Source organism: Carcharodon carcharias, chromosome 5, assembly GCF_017639515.1.
Source record: "Carcharodon carcharias isolate sCarCar2 chromosome 5, sCarCar2.pri, whole genome shotgun sequence".
Taxonomy (NCBI): domain Eukaryota; kingdom Metazoa; phylum Chordata; class Chondrichthyes; order Lamniformes; family Lamnidae; genus Carcharodon; species Carcharodon carcharias.
Genome location: NC_054471.1, coordinates 118,404,814 through 118,424,895, shown reverse-complemented (window position 1 = coordinate 118,424,895; position 20,082 = coordinate 118,404,814).

Here is a 20,082-nt window from a genome sequence, read left to right as displayed (position 1 = left end):
GAGTATTAATTGAATAATTTACTTCACTCAGTTTCTTTTAAATCCTGTAAGGCCCTCTAAATCTTGCCTTTAATGAGTTACCTAGTACTGGTAATAGAACTAGCATGTTTTCCCCAGCAACAAAACTACGAGTTGTAGCTTTCCTGTCGGCCTTCACTTTTAGCAGTTGCTATCTTTAAACCTTCCCTAGGCAACTCGCATGCTCTATCCAATCTCTCTCTGAAGTTTGACACATAATCCAGGAGAGTAGTTTCTGAATTTTGACCCATCAATTTCTCAGGAATCAATTTTAGTTGTCCTCTCACCTCATGACCATAAACTAGCCCAAAAGGACTAAAACCAGTTGATGCATTAGGAGCATCCCTATTAGCAAATAACAGGAATGGAATCGCCCTATCCGAATCCTGTGGATTATCCTGACTATATGCCCTCATCATAGCTTTTAGAGTTTGAAGCCATCTTTCCAAAGCTCCTTTTGACTCAGGATTTGATAATAAGGACTCAGCTGTTGATTTAAACTGTTTTATTTCCAAACTGTTCTTTAGTTCCTTAAATAGCTGTGACATGAAATTTGAACCCTGATCTGATTGTATTTCTTTAGGTAAACCATATCTTGTAAACAATTTAGTTAACTCTTCCATGATTTTCTTTGTTGTACTATTTCTCAAAGGTATTGCTTCAGGAACCCGGTAGACATCTCCATTATTGTCAGTAAGTATTGATTTCCACTTTTAGTTTTAGGGAGGGGTCCTACACAATCATTCGTGACCCTAGTAAAATGTTTTTCAAATTCTGGAATGGGAATTAAATGTGCTAACTTAATTATTGCTTGTGGTTTTCCTATCACCTGACATGTGTGACATGTTCTACAGAGTTTGACTACATCCTATGCAATCCAGGCTAAAAAAATGTTTTTGTATTTTTGCCTGTGTCTTTCTAATTCCTAGAGGTCCCCCCATTGGGATTTTATAAGCTATCCTCAGATTTCCATTTCTATATCCACATAGTATTACAACCTGATGCACCTCTCTCTAGCTTTCATTTGCTGAAGCATGATAAGACCTCCATTTTCTCATTAAAATATTACTTTAAGGTAATAAAGTCCTAGAATATCTTTTGCCTCCATTTCTGAGTAGGCTCTCTGATATATGTGTTTTATTTGCAAAGCATTTTTCTGTAAATCTACAAACTGGCTTGAGATAAACACTTAAGCTTAGTTTTCCTTTGTTCTTTTCTCCTTAACAATGGTATCAAACACAGTGCCAGCTAATTGGATTTCCACACCTTTCCTCTGCCTTTTAACTTCTTGTTCTTCTTATTTCAACCTATGAGCCTGTGATCTCATTATCACACAATCTGGAAACAATCCAGGATACTCGCTCTGCAACATTTCAACATGCTGCTGAACTACTATAAGCATGACCCACATCTGTGATCCAACTATATCATCACCCAGGATAAATTGAACCCTGCAATGGGCAATTTTTCCACTATTCCAACAATTGCCTCACCTGTTTTCCACTTACTCTTTAAATTTACATTCAAAAATAGAATAGATTTAGCATCTCTATGAATCCCACCTTTTAATCACCTATTCCTGCAATACTCCCTCTGACCAACAAAAGTCACTATCGCACAACACTAAGGATTGACTAGCCCCACTATCTTTTAAAATTTTAACATTTTTTACCTACTCCACCCTGTACACATGGAAAAACTTTCCCTTCACACACAAAATCTTTAAAGATTTCTGCAACCTGCTCCTCAGAATTCTCTTGGGTAAACTGTGAACACATTCCCACTTCTTTACCATCACTGATTCCTCCTGTTTTACCTGTACACAAACCATTGTTTTTTTTTTCCTGCGCCTGAACCTCAGAACCCACCATACTTTTACTTCCAGAACTTTTCTGCACCCCTATAATTCCAACAGATTTTCCCTGCAATTTCCAACACACTGACTTTGTGTGCCCCACTTTATTACAACACCTTAACTTTTGAATGTGACTTCTACCCTCAGCACCTTCCTTTTTGTTCTGAGAAAAAACATACTGATAATTTCCACCTACTCCTCTTCCCTGACTACCCACCTTCCATTCTTCTTCCCACTTTCTATCCTTTTCAGATTTGAAAGGGTGATGAAAAAAAAATGTTTGGCTCTCTGAACTAACTCATAATCATTAGATATCTCTGTTGCTTGTCCTACCATTTGAACCCCCTGTTCCTCCACATGACTTTTCACTACCAAAGGAAGTGAATCTTTAAATTCTTCCAAAATAATTACTTCTCTAAGTGCTGCATATGTTGTCTCTATCTTTAATGCCCATATCCACCAATCAAAATTACTTTGTTTTACTCTTTTGAACTCAATATAAATTTTCCCAGGCTGTTTTCTCATACTCCTAAATTTCTGCCTGTCTGCCTCAAGAACCAACTCATATGCACGCAAAATAGCCTTTTTTTAACCACATCATAGTTCACCAACATTTCTTCTGACAGTGAAGCATAAACCTCATGTGCTCTACCCACCAACCTGGATTGTAACAACAATGTCCAGTTTTCCTGTGGCCATTTCATCTGTTTAGCTATCTTCTCAAATGAAATAAAGAATGCTTTGTCATCTCTTTCCTCAAACTTTGGAAGAGCTTGTACAAATTTAAATGTCCCTCCACTGGGTTTTAGGGTAAAAATTTCCTTTTCATCATCAGAACTTTCCTCTGAATCTGAGATGCCTTTTTAAACTTATAGCCTTTTAAGCTGGTATTACCTTTCTCATTCCTTCTCTCTGACCTGGAATTCCAGTTCCAGCTTGTTTTTTCCTCCTGCCTTTCCGCTTTCTCCCTTTGAAATGCCCTTTCTTTTTCTGCTGCTTTCATTTCCTTTGCTTGTTTACATTCAAGCTTCTTCATTTCAAACTGAAATCTCACTACCTCCAGCTGTGACTCATTATTGTCAGGTATCACTTCCAACTTTAAATGCTATGCTATACATTCAATTATGTCTGATTTCTTTGCCCCTGCAGGTAACCCCAATTGTAACTTCTCTGCCAATTCTATTAACTTTAGTTACTTTTTATAAACCAGCCAAAGTTATAAATTCAACTCCCAGACAAGTCTTAGACACTGCCAAAGCCATATTGCAATCTCACCACTTTAAAAAAACTGTCACACCGACTCCTAAATTCAAAGAACTTATTGTCCTCTTAACCTTAAGATTCACCACCTCCAAACCCATCAAGGAATTTCAAATATATCCCGCAAAGAGCCCCCAAATTTGTTATGGCACAGCCAATTGTAAATGCTGAACTACTCAAATCCCAAAGGGAAACTTGAAGCAATTGCCACAACTGTTTTGCAAATTGTATAAATTTAAAGATGCATGCCTTGAATTCAGTAGTAGTAAGACCTTTGTGTCTTACAGGTTTTTTACAAAACCAAATTAAACCTTTATTAATTGAAGAAATGCTTTTTGAGTACGCACATGGATCTACAAATTACTACTATGATAACTTCTAAATCCCCTAGTTAATCTAACTCCCAATTATACTTTCATTAAGGCAATAGTAAGACATATAGATTTTAAAAGACCTGGGCAAAGAATAATAAAAATCTCTCAGAGTACCAATTTTTCCAGTAACCTTTGGGAAAAATAAACCCACTGGGCCAGAACTTCTGACTAGTGTCAGAAAGTGCTGGACTGCAGAAATTAGAAGAATTAAATACATACTTATCTGGTCTTGAAAATTGCGTTGCCACTTCTGTTCACTGGAGCTGCTTGGTGCCTACATCAAAAGAATCCTTGCAGGCTCCAGCGAAGTCTAGATCCAGCATATTCAAGGAGCCCACGCCTGCCTTTTTTTTACAGCAATTGATGCCATAAAGCAGGTAAGTTTAAAGGCCAGGGAAATTTACAGGCCAGGGGAAGGAAAGTGTCTAAGGTAAGTGCATAGGATTTGTGGGGTGATGATGATCAGTGGGGAGAGGGGGTGGGGTTCCAGATGTTCGGGGGAGGTTGCGGGTGTTCAGGGGCTATTGGGGGATTTTGGAGAGTTTGTGGGAGTTTGAGGGTATCCGGGGGTTTTGGGGGTGTTCGATGGGGTTGGGGGCGTTTGAGGGGTGTTGGGGTGTTCCTGGGGTGGAGTCGGGGTGGGGTGGGGTGGTGGGGATGGGGATCCGGTTGGGATGGGGTGGGAGGGGTTCGGAGGTCAGTGGGGTCCAGACGTAGGGGGAGGTGTGGAAGTGGGGGCGTTCAGGGAAGTGGGGTAGGGTTGGGGTTGGGGGACTTCCCGAGGTTGTGGGTGCTGGGGGTGGAGGGGGTCCGGAGGTGGGGGTGGGTCCAGGGGTTGGGGGCAGGGATCCAATGTCGGGGGTGGGAGCGATGATGAGGTTGGTGTGGGGGTGAGGTAGGGTTGTCGGAGGTTGGGGGTGGGGGCTGTCCCATGGGCTTGATCTGGGTCTTTACAGTAGTTACCCAAAAGGTAGAAGAAGTTTTAAATCTTCTAAATTCTTTTTGCTAACTATTGGTATAACCCCGGCAGAACCATCCGAAGTTTGCGATTTAAGTCGCATTTTCGAATGGTACCTGGCTCAGTGCAATTGTACAGAGGAAGTTAGCACTTTTGGGCAATTGCCGTGCAAACCCTTGCCAGGGAACGTGCCAGAGGGATTCCCCTGGGCATCTTTGGTGTTCCCCCAAAACTGCTAGGGAAGACACACACACACACACACACACACACACACACACACACAGACATAGGCCCCACTGTTACTCTACTTTATAATAAATTTCAATAAAATTATGGAAATTATTATATCTTCCTGACGGATGGGACAGGAAAATTTGGAGAGCTGTTGACTTTTTAACAGCTCTCCAAATTTTCTCATCATGCCCACAACAATGCCTACTGGTGCCGGGGTTGGAAAATCCCATCCCAAATCTCAAAGTGAATAATAATTCATATTGCATGAGAAGGGGGTGCTGATTGGTTGGCAAGTGGACTTTGATTGGTGGAGGTTTTGCCATAGAGAATGCATGAGGGAAGTTACCTGAATTAATCAGTTGTAACTATTATATGGACATTGCAAGTATTTCACATTCAGGTAACTTCAATGTCATTTATCTCAACCTTAAACCTCAGGATAGTTGGCTAGAGGACAGAAGCAGTCCTCACCAGCAATTTATTTTTCTTCCTCCTATTTCTACATCCTGTCCACATCAATTTCCCTCAAAGGCTTTGTTTGTTATCAACATTTAATTTGTTTCTTTATTTAAAAATAAAGGAAATTTGAATGAAAAAATGCATTGTCTTTGTTTGTATCTTTCTTCATTCATCCATTGTCCCAATCCTGGATTGATTATAACAGAGTTTGAATTTTAAAGATGTGATATCGACAATTCAATATGTACTTAACTGTGTACAGCTCAGTGTAATAATTTAGCTAGTCAGGTTCCCTGAGTATCAGATCTTAAAATGATTTAACATCATTAAAAAGATGTTTACATCTTTCTCCATATAAAAAGAAGGTAAAGTCAGAAAAAAATATTCACAGATTGTCCAAATGCTTGTTCAAAGCGAGAGAGGCACATTTCACAGTTGCTGCTGGTACTTTGGTTTCTCACTGAAGAAGTTGCTCTGCAGTCATGGTTGATACTCTTTTCTCTTGAAGACCCTGATGTTGAATTGGAATTCTCTTTTAAGAACTCTTAGTTTGCAGCAATGACATCCACTGTTGGATTTTCAAACCACCAACAGGGTTCAGATTTGTAAAGGGGGGAGGTTTCAGAGAGAGGCGTAAGGCTGTTGCCCCTACTGTTGCCATGGCAATCTCTGTTTGTTAGCTCAAATCCAGTATATTTTACACCAAGAGCTGGGTCACACGGCCTCTCTCTCGTTTCAATTTTAGTGGCTTACCTTAGCCATTATCTCTGAGAACGCCATAGAATTTGTGTCTCCATAAAGTGACTTGGGGCCTTCACAAAAGCAATTTAGTAGCTGCTGTAGGCCAGTGTCCGATGTTCTTTTCAATAATATCTATATCTATATATATACGTGTATATATAAATATCATGTATATATGTATTGGCATTAAAATTCTATATAGCATATCTTTGTAATAATGCGTACGTCACTGTCTAAATCTGCCATGCCAAAACTTACTATCAACAAAAAAAGGATAGAGTTTTTTTTATCTTCAAAATTCAACACTTGGGTCCTTTTTGAAAAAATTAACACAAGTTATAATGAAGAAAGACATTCTAAGCTGGAAATTCCATTTGAGAGTAAACCTGCACCACAATATGAGCAAAAATGTGGTAGAATACAGAATTACTGGGTTTTAATTTCTTGTATCTTGCTCTGCAACATGCATGGAGGGGACACTTCTTCTGTTCCCCAAATAAATGGAAAACCATTTTCGGAACTTATCAGGGGCGATCTTGAGTTAGCCTATGAAATCTATGAAGTTGATCCTTGATCAGCCCAGCTGATCCTTTGCCTTGGGAGAAAAGGCTTCAACTGCTATAGGAACGGAGGATCAGGAATCTGTCCTTGTACCTGTTCCACTGTTCAATTAGATCATAACTGATCTGTAGCTGAACTCTTTTCCCCCAAATATTTTCCATATCCCTTGGTGCAATTACCTAACAAAAATCAATCAACAACAAAAACAACAACTTGGTTTTATGTAGCACCTTTAACATAGCAAAGCATCCCAAGAGATTTCACAGGAACATAATTAGACAGAAATTGACCAAAAGAGGATGCATTAGGAAGGGTGATCAAAAGCTTGGCCAAAGAAGTAGGTTTTAAGGAGTGTCTTAAAGGAGGAGGAGAGAGATAAAGAAGTGAAGAGATTTAGGGAGGGCATTCCAGCTGGTCACTGTCCCCAAAGGTGCAGAGGTTATATTTAGGGGTGTACAAGGGATCCGAATTGGAGGTGTGCAGACATCTCAGGAGTTTGTAGGTTTGGAGGAGGTTACAGAGATAGGGAGTGTTGAAACTATGGATGGATTTGAAAACAGGGATGAAAGTTTTAAAATTGAGGTTTTGTCAAGCTGAGAGCCAATGTAAGTCAGTGAGAACCAGAATATTTTGCAAACAGGACCTTGGTGCGAGGTAGGCTGTGAGCAGCAGGATTTTGATGAGCTGAAGTGTATGAAGGGTGCAAAGTGGATGGCTGGCCAGGAGAGCATTGAGTTAATTGAATCTAGAGGTAACAACAATATGGATAAGATTTTCAGCAGCAGAAGGGAGAAGCAGAAATGGGCCATGTTATGGAGGTGCATGTGGACAAACTTGATGATGGAGCAGATATGAAGTTCAAAACTCATATCAGGGTCAAATAAGATGCCAAGGTTGTGAATGGTCTTGTTCAACCTTGGGCAGTGGCTGGGGAATGGGGTGTGTTTAGAGACAGATGACAATAGTTTGGGTTTTACCAATTTAGTTGAAGGAAATTTCTGCTCTTCTAGTACTGGATGTCAGACAAGCAACATGACAAACCAGACAGTGATGGGGTTAAGAGAGGTCGTGGGGAGGTAAAGCAGGCTATCATCAGCAAACATATAGAACATAATGTGCTTTTGGATGGTGTCACCAAGCAGCAGCATGTAGCTGAGAAATAGGAGGAGATCAAAGGTAGATCCTTGGGGAACACCAAAAGTAATGGCCTGGGAGAGGAAAGGAGGCCATTGCAAGTGACACTCAGGCTGTAACTGGGTAGAATGGAATGGAACCAGATGAGAGCAGTCCCACCCAACTGGATGATGGAGGAGAGGAATTAGAGGAGAATTATATCAAAGGCTGCAGACAGTTTGAGAAGGATGAGGAGGGTCAGTTTACCACAGTAACAGTCATATGGAATGCTATTTGTGCTTTGAGGGGAGAAGACAGAAGTGGAAATTTGTGAAGGAGTTTCCAGAGTTTAAGGCTTAGATGTGTGAAGACACAGCTACCAATGGTAGGGGGTGAAGGACTTTGGGGAAGCTCAAGAGGCCAGAGCTAGAGGAATACATTGTCTTGGAGAATTATTGGGCTGTAAGAGACAATGAGGTATTTGAAAACCCAAGTTTTAAAACTTTATTTGACTCAACATTTACTGCTTTTGGAGAATAGAGTTTGAGATTTCCACGACCTATTGTGTGAAAAGGTGCTTCCAGGTTTCAGTCCAATGTAGCCTAGCTCTAATTTGAAGATTATGTCCTATTGTTCTAGACTTCCCCACTATAGGAAATAATCGCTCTGCCCCATTGAAGCTGATAATAACTATAAAAACATTGATTAGATCATCCCCTCAATCTTCTAAACTCAAAGGAATAAAAGCAAAGCCCAACCTGTCCTCAATTTAACCTTTAAATCCCTGGTATCATCCTGATTTATGCTATACCCCTTCCAAGGCCAGTATATCTTTCTTGAGGCACTAAACTGAATACAATACTCTAGATGGGTTCTGACCAAGACTGTTCAATTGAAGAATCATTTCCTCACTTTTGATTTCCAGAACTCTTGATATAAAGACCAGTATTGCATTAGCATTTTTGTTTACCTTCTGGGCCTTAAGAATCTAATTTTTCTTTTATTTGTTCATGGGATGTGGGCATCACTGTCTGGGCTAGCATTTATTGTCCACCCCAATTGTCCTCAAGAAAGTGGTGGTGAGCTTCCTTCTTGAACCACTGTAGCCCATGTAGTGTAGGTATGCCCACAGTGCTGTTAGGAAAGGAGTTCCAGAACTTTGACCCGACGACAGTGAAGGAACAGCAATATAGTTCCACGTCAGGAAAGTGAGTGGCTTGGCAGAGAAATTCAAGGTGGGGGTGGTGTTCCCATGTGTCTTCTGGCCTTGTCCTTCTAGATGGTTGTAGTCGTGGGCTTGGAGCTGCTGTCTAAGGAGGCTTGGTGAGTTTTTGTAGTGAATCTTGTAGATGGTACACAATGCTGCCACTGTGCGTCGGTGCTGGAGGGAGTCAATGCTTGTGGATGGGTTGCCAATCAAGTGGACTGCTTTGTCCTGGGTGGTGTCAAGCTCCTTGAGTGTTGTTGGAGCTGCACTCATCCAGGCAAATGGGTACTATTCCATCACACTCCTGACTTGTGTCTTGTAGATGGTGGACAGGATTTAGGGAGTCAAGAGGTGAGTTACTCACCGCAGGATTCTTAGTCTCTAACCTCTTCTTGTGGCCACAGTATTTATATGGCTAGTCAAGTTCAGTTTCTGGTCAACGGTAACCTCCAGGAGGCTGATAGTGGGGGATTCAGTAATGGCAATGCCATTGAATGTCAAGGGACAATGGTTTGATTCTCTCTTGTTGGAGATGGTCATTGCCTGGCACTTGTGTGGCACAAATGTTACTTGCCACTTGTCAGCCCAAGCTTGGATATTGTTCAGGTCTTGCTGCATTTAGACATGAACTGCTTCCATATCTGAGGAGTTGTGAATGTTGCTGAACATTGTGAAATCATCCGTGAACATAGTCACTTCTGATCTTATGATGGAAGGAAGGTCTTTGATGAAGTAGATGAAGATGATTGGTCCTAGAAAACTACCCTTGAGGTGTACAAAATTATGAGAGGAATAGATAGTGTGGACAGGATAAAATTGTTTCCCTTGATGGAGGATTCTAGAACCAGGGGCCATAGATTCAAGATAAGTGGCAGAAGGTGTAGGGGGGACATGAGGAAGAACTTTTTTACGCAGCGGGTAGTGGGTGCCTGGAATTCGCTGCCCAAGTTGGTGGTAGAGGCAGAAACTTTAAGCTCTTTTAAAAAGTACCTGGATCTGCCCCTAAGGTGCTGTAAGCTGGAGGGCTAAGGGCCGGGTGCAGGAAGGTGGGATTAGAAAGGGCACCTGGGTATGCTCGGGCTGGCATGGACAAGATGGGCTGAATGTCCTCCTTCTATGCTGTAACTGTTCTATGATTCAATGGTACCCTGAGGAACTCCTGCAGTGATATCCTGGAACTGAGATGATTGAGCTCCAATAACCACAACCATCTTCCTTTGTGCTAGGTATGACTCCAACCAGTGGAGAATTTTCCCCTGATTCCCATTGACTCCAGTTTTGCTAGGGCTCCTTGATGCCACACTTGATCAGATGCTGCCTTGATGTCAACAGCAGTCACTTTCACCTCACTTCTGGAGTTCAGCTTTTTTGTCCATGTTTGAACTAAACCTGTAATGAGGTCAGGAGCTGAGTGGCCCTGGTGGAACCCAAACTGAGCATCAGTGAGCAGGTTATTGCTAAGCAAGTGCTGCTTGATAGCACTGTTGATGACCCCTTCCATTACTTTGCTGATGATTGAGGGTAGACTGATAGGTTGGTAAATTGGTCAGGTTGGATTTGTCCTGGTTTTTGTGCAGAGGACATATTTGGGCAATTTTCCACATTGCCGGCTAGATGCCGGTGTTGTGGCTGTACTGGAACAGCTTGGCTAGGGGTGCTGCAAGTTCTGGAGTACAAGTCTTCATTAGTATTGCCAGAATGCTGTTAGGGCCCATTGTCTTTGCAGTATCCAGTGCCTTCATCCATTTCTTGATTTCACATGGAGTGATTCAAATTGCCTGAAGACATTCATCCATGATGCTTGGGACTTACGGAGAAGGCTGAAATGGACCATCCATTTGGCACTTGTGACTGAAGATTGTTGCAAATATTTCAGCCTTATCATTTGCACTGATGTCCTGGGCTCTCCCACATTGGGAATGAGGATATTTATGGAGCCTCCTCCTCCAGTGAGTTGTTTAATTGTTCACCACCATTCGTGAACGGATCTGGCAGGACTGCAGAACTTGATCCTTTGGTTGTGGAATCATTTAACTCTGTCTATTGCTTGCTGCTCATGCTGTTTGGCACTCAAGTAGTCCTGTGCTGTAGCTTCACCAGGTTGACACCTCATTTTTAGCTATGTCTGGTCCTGCTCCTGGCATGCCCTCCTGGCTTGATGGTAATAGTAGAGTGGGGAACATGCTGGGTCATAAGGTTACAGAATGTGGTTGAGTACAATTCTGCTGCCACTGATGGCCCACAGTGCCTCATGGTTCTCCAGTCTTGAGATGCTAGATCTGTTGTTGGATTATGTCACGCGACTATTAATTCAGAGGACCAGGTCAATCCTCTGGGGACATAGGCTCAAATCCCACCATGGCAGGTGGTGGAATTTAAATAAAATTAATAAAGTTGGAATTATAAAGTTAGTCTCTGTGATAACTGTCATTGATTGTTATTAAAGAACCCCTCTGGTTCACTGATATCCTACATAGAACTCCAGACCCACAGCTATGTAGTTGACTCTTAACTGCCTTTTGCCCCAGCAATCCACAGCTCAAGAGCAACCAGGGATGGGCAACAACTTCTGGCTTTGCCAGAATGCCCACATCCCATGAAAGAATGAAGAAAAATAAACTATGCACAGTTTTCCTTCCTAAGCACTTTGTAAATAAAGACACTTGGAGCCATTTTTGTGAGACTGCTTTTAGTGATGATAGAACAAGGAATGAGGCATGAGGTGCTGAAGGAGATCAAGTATTCCTCAACAGTGATGGCAAAATCCTTGTTGATAGGAATAGTTTAAAGTTCCAGACTACATCTTTAATGGATGTGTTAGCACAGGCAGCTCAGAGCGAGTTCCATACCATGCTGTTCATTCTGGGTCCAAGGGCCTCAGTTGAACACTCCTGAATAAGAAGTTTCCTGGCATTCATGGCATCCTTACGAGACCTTTGTGCCCCATGCCGTGCTGAGTCATCTGGCTATGCAGCTAGAATATCTTGGTGTTCTGCAGCCTCTCCCTCTGCCTCCACTTCCTCTTCCACATCCTCCCCCTCACCTTCCTCCAATGTGTCTTCCCATGGCCTCACCATCCTCAAGGTCTACTCCTCTCTGGAGAGCCATGTTATGGAGAGTATAGCTAGACCACCACAATAAATGAGACTGTTGCAACAGTATATTCCAGGTCCCTACCTGACTGGTCCAAACACTGGAATTCCAGTTAGAGCAGCCTAATGCTCTGATTGATTGGTAGTCCTGGTGAGCAAATGGCTGCTGTTGCATTTGTGCCTCTGTCTGGGACTCTCGGAGAGGGATAAGTAGCCATCGCTTCAAGAAATGTTCCTTGTTCTCTCGTATCTGTTCATAAACGTTGGCGTTTGGAGTGAGGAGCTGCATCATCTTGAACTTAAGGAAGATTAAGGAGTCATAGCAGCTGGCAGAAAAGCCAGCACACATTCACAGGAAGCACCTGATGTGGCTGCAGAACAGCTGAACTTTGGAGGACTCGAAACCCTTCATGTTGATGAACCATGCTAGGTGGTTACTTGGTGCCTTGGTGGCCACAGGAGTGCAACTGATGATGTCCTGCACCTGAGGAATTCAGTAATGGTGGTAAAACCCACAGCCCTTTGTCCTTGTGAAGCCACATCTGTTGTGAATTGAATGTACTAATCAGCTCTGGCAAATAGGGCATTAGTAACCTGTGAGTGCAATGGTGTGCTGCTATTTGCAAGTTGCTACTAATGTCCGCCGCTGATCCTTGGAAGGAGCCAGAAGTGAAGAAGTTTAAGGCCATTGTGACATTGATGGCTATTGGGAGGACATGGCAACCATTGCTGTGAGGCATAAGGTCATTGGTGAAGAGGGCATCCATTTCTGTTGCCTTCAGCACGGAGCATCGCAGTCTCCTGCAGCACTGGTGTTTGGTCATCTCCAGGTAATTTTGTCTTCACCGGTAGATCCTTTGTTGAGGGAATAGCCTTCCAGTTCTTCCGAACCCTCACTCCTCCCCCTGTCTTCCTGAAACCTGGTGTTTAACCCTTCCCTTGAAGGGTGTTTCTCCTCATCACCACTGAACCCAATATCTGAAAGTCATGCCCTCATTGCCAGCTGCAGCATTCCTTGTGGTCAGGTGGTTGCCTAATTATCCTTAACAACCTTGCCTCCTGCTCTTATGTCCCTTCGATGCCAGCAAGGTGATGCCCCTTTGCACTGCCTGCAAACTTACTGCATACTCTCTCCACTGCCTGTGCAGTGTCAAGAGTATCTCTTTATCGATGGTTGAGCCCCCTGCTGCTCCAGTCATCCTTTTATGGGGCCAAGGTTGCCCCACAACTAGGGTGGCCATGACTGTCTGCCTATGCCCTTCAATCAGCTGCCCTGTCCCAGAAAACACGAGCAGCCCATGTACCCTCTACAAACTTCAAAAATACAAACTTCATTTTGAACCCATTAACAAGCTTATTATAAATGAGTTCCTTAACAGCTTTATTCAGGGATTGGGCATGATTGAGGGCCTATCCTCCCCCATACCTACTTTGGTGAAGATGACCATCACTGGAAATGACACTGGGAACCTAGCAGATTCCAAAAATCCAGCCCATAGACACACACAAGTTCTCTATTTCAAACAACACACTAAAAATCAGCATTAGTTGAATAAAACTTTTTAAAATTTGCTTAGCTTTTCTTCAAAGGCTGTGTTTCTTTGTGCCACAACATTAGGGGGAGCGCTTCTTCCACATGCATAGTTGCAGTCTCTGCAACTGTTTGCATTAAAACAAACAAGTTGGCTTGACAGAGACTAACAATAAAGTTCAAGTTACCTATTCTTAATTCTGTTCAGTCGTTAACAAACTGCAAGTCTGTGTATCGTTTATCAGCTGTTTCCTCTGTAAGACATACTTTTGACGATTCAGCAAATGATGCTCATCCCTAATTGCCCTTTAATTGAATGGCTTGCTAGGCCATTTCAGAGGCCAGTTAAGAGTCAATCACATCACTGTGGATCTTGAGTCATGTATAGGCCAGACGGGTAAGTGATAGCAGAGTTTCTTCCCTAAAGGACGTTAGTGAATGAGGTGGATTTTTATGACAATTGATGATAGTTTCATGGTCACAATTACTGAGACTAGCTTTCAAATCCAGATTCATTCATTGAGTGAATTTAAATTCCACCAGCTGCTGTGATGGGTTTTGAACCCCCAGAACATTAGGCTGGGCCTCTGGATTACTAGTCCAGTGACAATAACACCAACACTGTCTCCTCCACTAATCACTAAAATGCACAGATTAATAAGGCCATGAACAAAGTAAACCAAGCACCAAGCAAGGTTTATTTTTTAGGGTTAGAATTGAAAAATTGATACATTTTGCTAAACTTGTATCGAGCCTTAGTTAGACCACACAAAGTTATATGTGCAATTCTGACCATCATATTATAGAAAGGATATAGAGCCATGAGAGAGGGTGCAGAGAAGTTTTACAAGGATGGTACCAGAAATACATCAGTATACATATCAGGAAAGGATTGACAGGCTGGGTCTCTTATCTCTTGAAGTTAAGAAAACTGAGAAGTGACCTAATTAGGTCTTACCTAATAGAGGTAATGTCAGACAATTTATTCATGCCATTGTAAAAAAGCAATTATTTGACTTTTTAAATAGACTCAAAACCATATTTTGTACATTAGAATTTTCATCACTCAGAAAATTGCCAAATTTGTTTAATGTTTAAATTATTTGTAACAAAATTAAAATATGACACCACCTAGCGGTTTGGCAGATAATCATTGCTGGTCAGTTAACACTGGACTTCTGATTGGAGCACTAATTTGTATATAGGTAATAGCTACAGTTAAGTGCTGGCACTTTAACATTAAACTTCATGCAAGGTTTACATAGCAGATTTCAATGCAACACATTACATAGGTTGAAATTTTAATATACTATTGATAAGAAAAATATACCCTCATCAATTTAAATTATTGGCTCTTTATATTAAAACTTCATATTCCTTGTCATGAAAACATGCTTTATGTCAAATAATGATTTTTTAATCTACTAGCTGGAAACCGGAACTGAACTTTTAAAAATATAGACTTTATAAAACAAAGCCGGCAGGATTTTACGGTCCTGCCGAAATCAATGTCTTGCCACATTTTATGGCCCCCCCCCCCACCCCATGCCGCAACGGGGCTGGAAAGTTCTGCCCTAAGTGTGACTTGAGCTTGCAGCTAAAGATGGATACCCAGTTTGCATCACTGTACTCTCCACATTCCAAGCCACTGAGATGGAGAAACCACGTCTGCAAAGACGTATCAAGGATAATGACCTCAGGAGAATATGAGTGAGCCACATATCCTGCCCCCATTAGCAAGGCATGAAGGCAATCACCTCAGATATTCAACATGGGGCTCCCAAACATGAGCTCATCAAACTACATTGGGAATATGCTTTAAACCCAATGACTTGAACAATGGAACCCTGACTGAGAGGGGGCATTCCCAGATGTGAACTGATTAGGTTAAAGTGGGGATGCACTAGTAACTAACATGCTTGAAACACAGGATGACTGTCATGTGACAGGTCCACCTTTTGTGTGTTTAAGCTACTGCTTTTTCTGCAGTAAGAGGACAAGCAGCTGAGATGCTGTCGAGAGAGGCCCAAGTGGGGTCTCTCCTTCATCCCTCTCTCTCTAACCCACCTTTCAAGCTTTGAACCCTGTTTGCTGACTGTGAACACCCAGGGATGACCCTGCTGCAGACAGAGGCTTCTGGAAGGAAATCAACCTCACACTACTGTTCTAGGAGAACAGCCAAATCAGTTGTCTACATCTTTAAACCACCATGAAACTGGAGGAAAAGTCGCAAGAGCACTGAATTCAGCCTGAAGCTAAACAAGTCACCAACCTCCACAGGCTTTGTACCCCTTTTATTTCTCTAGATGCTAATTCAATTAATCTATCCTTCCCCACTCTGTAATTTATTTGTATGCATGTGTGAACTTCGAGCCTGTGCATGTGTGTGTGAAAAGCTGAGCGTATTTTATTATTTTTTATTTAGACTGGGTAAAGTATAATAAACCAAACCTCTTTCTTTGTTAAAACGCAAGAAAATTTGCCTTATTGCATCTTTTGTTATCACATCACATAAACAGTTAAACACTCACTGGAATGGCAAGTGTGTCCTTTTCAAAAATCTCTGTTACAATCAAATGAAGACAAGGAAAGAAGGAGACATTTGATCCCTCCTCACCTGAATGTATCATCCTTCATACATATTTATACAGCAAGCATTCAATATAACATTAAAAAGTACAGCATGTACTCTATGTTTATATTGTGAAGCAAACATCTTAAATTTTCTGTCATTGAATTTGTTTATTGCTATTATGATAAAATTTTAAGTAGTATTTACTTGATCTTGACTAAAATAGCATTGCACTTGAGCAACATTTCTCAGACATTTTAGGTAAGTTGTAACATATAGCACATAGATATGTATGAAGAAAAATGCAGCTTTCAGTTTAAAGAGCCTGTATGTAAGTATGTAGATGCAGCATTTAGTAGTATTTAAAGAGTATCTCCTGAGCTAATTCATTTTAATCCTCTTATGGATGAAATGCTCAGATTTTCTCTACATATTGGTTTGATACTTTCCTATACTTTTTTAAATGACTGAGAACTGAAGTAACTGCTAAAAAAATACAATATATATGTTTTGCAGTGAATAAATCTTATACCTTATTTAACATTTCCACAATCTGTAATTATGCACAGTACATGCTCAATATTTCGCAAGAAAGAATGGCCGAAGAAGAGAATTTGAAATAGTTTAACATGTGTTTGAGTTTTTTGCACAATAGGTCAGTACACATTAAGAAGAAAAAAAATGATAAACTATTAACTTCCTTAATTTTCTATAAATGCTAATCATAAAACCATCAGTACCTTTCTTGATGTTATCATTACAGATATTCTCCTTGAAGGTAGTTTTCAGGATCTGAACTGCATAACCAGATACTATTAACACCAGTCTAATTTTAATGTTCACATGGTTTATTTCTTGTCATTTCTCTGGATGTGTATATGAACCAATGTAATTATTCAACGACAGGTAGAAGTACTTTAAGGAGATTAAAGTATTTGTCTTATGTCCCAGTCTTAATGACACAGAATAGCCCAGCCAATAAGAATTTTTTATGCTCCAAAAAAGACCCAAATAACCTTCCCAGTGTTTTGAAGGATGTTGTGTGGCTGTTGAACATTTAAATGATTATATCATAAATGAGAGAGTCACAAAAACCAGAAGATATTAATTAATCATTCCATAACATTATGGTGGGCTGTTATATTTTGAGTCCACTAAGCAGCTTATTAAGCGGCAACCTTGCTTCAGTGAGAGTATTCATGCCTCTGAGTTAGAAACACATATTGCACAAGAGATTTGAGTGTATAATCTAGGCTGATGCCTCAGTGTGGTGTTGTACCACTAAGAGATCCCTCCTTTTAGATAAATCGAGTCCTCATATATGCTCATGGCACAATTCAAAGAAGAACAGGGCAATTGGCCAACATTTGGCCCTCAGCTATTACGACTAAAACAGATGCCACATTATCATTTTGCAGATATAAAATGAATGCAATGAAGACCAATTTTCAGACACAATTTTACACACACAGTTTGACACACACAGTTTGCACCTGGGTTACAGGCATTGCCATATTAATGAATTTCCCAGGCACCTGTACAAAACCTATGTAAATGAGGGCACTATTGCCTGTTAGGAAATTCAGCAGTGCAGAGCAGATTAGATACCAGGCCTTAATGGGCTGCTAGCAAAAATATAAACTATATTCTATGAGGATCAGCTATGCTCTCAGCTCCACAGTACTATTCATGCTGCTGCTGGTCACTGCTCAGCTCCCACTCCTGTTTTCCTCATCTCTCCCAAGATCTACTTGAGGATCTCTGTTAGTGAGGCAAATACTCCAAGTTAGATCCCAGCAAATGGTCACGATGCCTCTAGATGCATAACAGGCACCAACAGCTCCCCACTATTATTACAATGAGAGCTGAGGATTGATTCCTATGACACCTGGGCCTAACTGTTTCTGCTGGATGCATTTGTTAATCATGCTTGCCAAGTCAGCTGTGACTTATTTTTACCCACAGAATTTATGAACAAGGTGGATTTGTCAGCCCACTGATTTAAAATCACTCAAAAACCAGCATTTTATTCCTTCTAGAATCTTTTATGCAAATTGCAGTATTCATGCAGAAAATCACATTACACTCTCCTTTCTGAAAATGTGTTTTTTTCCTCAAATGCTTGTTGCTTGCAGTTTTCATGGTTAATTATATGTGTGTATTCTGTAGTTCATAACAGTACATGATTGCATTTTTCAATTTTTAAATAAACAAATTATGCGATCAAGAGCTATTTGCCCTACTTGATCTGTCTTTCTCCCATGATTCAAAGTGCATTAAATCTTCATCTGTGGATCTCAATTCAATATCATGCCATGAGTTGTAAAAAAAATTCTAAATATCACTGTACTACTTATGCATTCACTGCCTCTGTCCACGTATAAGGCAATGTGAGATTGTGATACGAGTTCATTTGACAATAGGATTTCAATTGTTAAGCATTATTTCTGCTTCAATAACACTTAAGGTTTTCTGATATTTATTCAATTTGTCATGTGCTTTTTTTTAAAACTGCAGTTCCATAGCCAAAGTTCCAGCTATAGATTTTAGCACTGCTTTTCATATGTGCCTCTCATTGCTGGCTGATGCTTGTGTGACCCTTGTGTGTTCTCAGAGGATAAGGATGCATGTAACTCTTTCGAGTACAAACCCGTTTCCATCTGCTTCAGATGAAGTTACATTGTTTCATAGTTTGCCATTGTGAGATTTGAACTCTTGATCTTGGGGTTACAAAACCAGTACCATAACCACTTGGCTATTTAGGCCAAGCAGGATGCATGTAACTCTTTCGAGTACAAACCTGTTTCCATCTGCTTCAGATGAAGTTACATTGTTTCATAGTTTGCCATTGTGAGATTTGAACTCTTGATCTTGGGGTTACAAGCCCAGTACCATAACCACTTGGCTATTTAGGCCAAGCGAGTACAAACCCATTTTCATCTGTTTCAAATGAAGTTACATTGTTTCATAGTTTGCCATTGTGAGGTTTGAACTCTTGATCTTGGGGTTACAAACCCAGTACCATAACCACTTGGCTATTTAGGCCAAGCCCAGTACCATAACCACTCACCCCCTAGGTATGCTGGAAGATATTTATTTGGTGCTACCCTAACATCACATAGCTCAACCAGCTCATGTGACTCCAAGATCCCATATTTGGGCAATGGATGTGCAAGCACAGTCTTTGCTGTTCACTCAGGAAAATAAGTGTGAATCTGAAATGTTCTGCACTATTGTTAGTTTAATGCCCAGACACCCTAATTGCAGAGTTGCTGGGACCAGTGTCCTGGTGAATCGTATAAATAGGGCTGTGACTAATGCTTCAAACTAACAGAGAGGAGGAAGGGTGCAGGCGAAAGGAGAATTAAAAATCCAAAGAGAAATGTTGAGACAATAGAACAGTGTAACCATATAAGTAAAGAAAAGCAGAGTGAGACAGGAAGGGGCAGCGAGTCCAGCAGTAATAGTGCATCTGCAAATAAGGTCCATGCAAATAATAGGAGTAAAAAAAATAGGCTCTTTATCTGAATGCATGAAGCATTCACAATAAGATTGGTGAACTATTGGCACAAATAGAGATAAATGGTTTAGATCTAATTACCATTACAGAAATGTGGGTATAAGTTGACCAAGTTTGGGAAATAGACATTCCAAAGTACACAAACTTTTGAAAAAGGTAGCAGAATGGTAAAAGGGTGGGGGGTGGGTGCAGGAGGTGGTAGCCCTGAGAGTAAGGAATGATGTAATAACATTAGTGATAAAAGATCTTGGCTCAGAAGATCAGGAAGTAGAATCAGTATGAGTGGAGATTAGGAATAGAAAATTCTGCTAGGAGAAGTTTATAGGCCCCCTAACAATAGTTATAGCATTGGACAGCACATTAAATAAGAAATTATTGGAGCATATTAAAAAGGCAATGTGACAATTGTGGGTGACTTTAATCTTCACATAAACTGGAGTAATAAAATTGGCAAAGGTAATCTGGATGACTTTGCAGAATGCTTTCATGAGCTTCCTGGAGCAATACGTTGTGAGTCCAACTAGGGAAGGGATAAAGCTATTTTAGACTTTGCATTGTGCAGTGGGTAGTGTCCCTGCCTGTGAAAC